Raw genomic sequence first — 2768 nt, 5'->3', positions numbered from 1 at the left:
ACTTTATCCAGTTCTCAGTATGGCTCCATTTGCAAACAAACTCAAGATATTCACGCCTCCAGCTCAGACTACTTCCCAGCCCCTCCAGGAACCTGGTGGGTGTGTCACGATGGCATTACTCAATGTGTCTCTGCTACTGTGTTCTTCAGGCACCAACAACACCCAGAGGTCCCCCTGTGCATCTTGGTGGCCATAATTCCCCGGGTCTCCCTCCTTCCGGGTGAGGAAGGCTGGCCCTATTTTTCCCCCAAAGGGCAACTGATTTACCATCAAAGGTGAGCAGTACCTCTCCTCATCCCCATCTTAGTGGACCTGGGGCTTGTGGGCTCCACCGCCACCGGGATGGCAGCCCTAGTCAAAGGGGATCTCAACTATAAGGCCTTAAGTGCACAGGTAAACGTTGACCACTCCCACATAGAGCAGTCCATCTCGGTCCTAGAGAAACAAGTGGACTCTTTGGTGGAGGTGGTCCTCCAGAACCACAGAGGCCTTACCTTCTTTTTCTCAAGCAGGGTGGCCTATGCACAGCTTGTTGTTTCTATGCTAACAACTCTGGGGTGGTTCGGAAAAGCCTGAGGTTAGTATGCCAAAATACTGCTAATAGACACAGGGAACTGGAAAACTCTGAGAACTGCTATCAGTCCCTGTTCCGTACATCCCCTTGGCTCACTACCCTGGTAATGGCCCTGGCTGGCCCCCTCCTCCTCCTCATTATAGCTCTGGTTGTGGGCCCCTGCCTCATTAATCATTTTCTTCAATTTGTTAAGTCTTGCATAAACTGTGTTAAGCTGCTATTGGTCCAGGATCCCCACTGTCAGTTTGCAAATTCCAGTCCCCCTGATTCTTGTGATGGATCCCCTGAGAATGTGTCAGGGGACTGACACACTTTGAAAAAGAATTGGGGAATGTTGTGCTGTGTCTACCAGGTTACATTCCATCTTGCCCCAGCTCGCCCCACAGTTTGTGCCCCCATCTCCATGGAAATAATCCTGCCCCAGCTTGCTCCACAGTTTGTGCTCCCATCTCCATGGAAATCAGTTTGCGTTTTTTCCCTTTAAACACCCTGACCCTACTCCTGCTTGAGGTTGTTCAATTTGAGTCTTTAATCTGAACAGTGGCGCGCTTGAATAAATCCACATCAAAATTTATATCCAGGTCTCGCTCGCTTTTTTTGGCACAACAAAATCAATAACTGCATACCAAGATATAGCATTTAGGCAAAATTCATGACTTTGACAAAATCATGAATATGCCTGAATGGTTCAGAATTGCAGGATATAAGGAATTCTCTTAGTAGAAGGCAGAGTAATTAAAGCATTTATTCAAGCTCCAAAGTAGCAGACCCACGGACCAATGTCCCCAATTTGATATTGTGGCCAAAACCTTCCAGATCCAATAAGCCTCCCTCACAATAGTAACCAGGAGGTTACAGAAAAATATTAGAGCAGTAAGCAAAACCATACTTGTGCTTCCCCCCAATGCTAGTGCCTCCTGTAAGAAGATTACCCACTGGTCTCAAGCCCTTGCTCAGCACTCTCCAGAAGCCGGTTCTCAGGTCAGTCCTCTTCTCAGTAGTGCATGCTGTGTCAGCTTCTTCTGCTCCTCAGCTTCTACTGTTACGGTTTCTGCTGGTTCTGCTTCCACTTCTCCTTCTTCTCCTGTTTCTGCCATGTCTGCCTCTCCAAGCTCTGCTCTCTCTTTTTATACAGTCCTTAGATGTTATCCAATTGACTAGAATGTAATCTGAGCCACCAGAACTATTGACTCTGGTCTTACCAACTTCCCTTAGGACGCTGGGGGCTTCACACCCACATGAGCATAGCACCTAGTAGCTAGGGGTTAGGGCCTACTTAGGAGCCAAGATCTAATCAGACCTCCCTTCGTTGGCCCCACCCGGAGCCCCCCCTGAAGCCAATTCAAATGGGTGGGAAAGATCTCACTTACTGATTGCCTGCACTTTAGGCCCCAAGATCTTTCACATCCATTACATAGGCAACTTGTGTCTGAATAGGTACAAACTCTTTTTTTTCAAGTACAATAGAATCCCCTCAAAATGAACACAACACATCTGCAAAATACTTAACATAACATCTCATCATCAGAGTGGCCACATGGCTCACTACTCGGCGACCCCTAGATCTTTGCATCCATTACATGGGTCAATGGGAACCTGGCATCAATAATACCATAACAATATAACACTACAAGGATAACACAAAATAAGTACACAGAACAATATAATCATTCCCCTCCTCAAACAAATGAGGCTTAAAATCTTGGGGTAAGGGGTGAAGGTCTCATTCTCCATAGCTTCTTCTTGCTGAAATTGGACATAGAGCTGTCCCTGCCCCAAGAGGTCAAGAGTCCCATTCCAGAGGTCAGTTCTTTAGCAAGCTGGCAGGAACTCCAGGAATGCCAGGTGCTTAGGCAGTCAGTCATCTGAAAGTGTAGGGTACTTAGGGTACTTAAGCCTAAAGGAGACAAGACTAGCAACAAACTTAACCGAAACAAAGAACAAAAAGAGTTGGTAAGTATGGGCTATTATCCTTCAAATAAAATCATCTCCATTTTGATTGAGACTCCAATTATGCAAAGATTCAATCTCATAGCCAAACTCAGGTGGGAAATGTTTCTTTTCAAAAGGAACACAATAAGGAAACTAACTCAGGAGGATCCCATCCTAGACAAAGATTGTCCTCCCATCCTTTCCCCAGATGTACCAGGGAACACAATGGGAAGCCAAATCAGGAGGATCCCATCCTAGATAG

Source organism: Trichosurus vulpecula, chromosome 6 (assembly GCF_011100635.1).
Source record: "Trichosurus vulpecula isolate mTriVul1 chromosome 6, mTriVul1.pri, whole genome shotgun sequence".
Lineage (NCBI taxonomy): Eukaryota > Metazoa > Chordata > Mammalia > Diprotodontia > Phalangeridae > Trichosurus > Trichosurus vulpecula.
The sequence above is the reverse complement of the archived record's forward strand: the minus strand, read 5'-3'. Positions refer to the sequence as shown.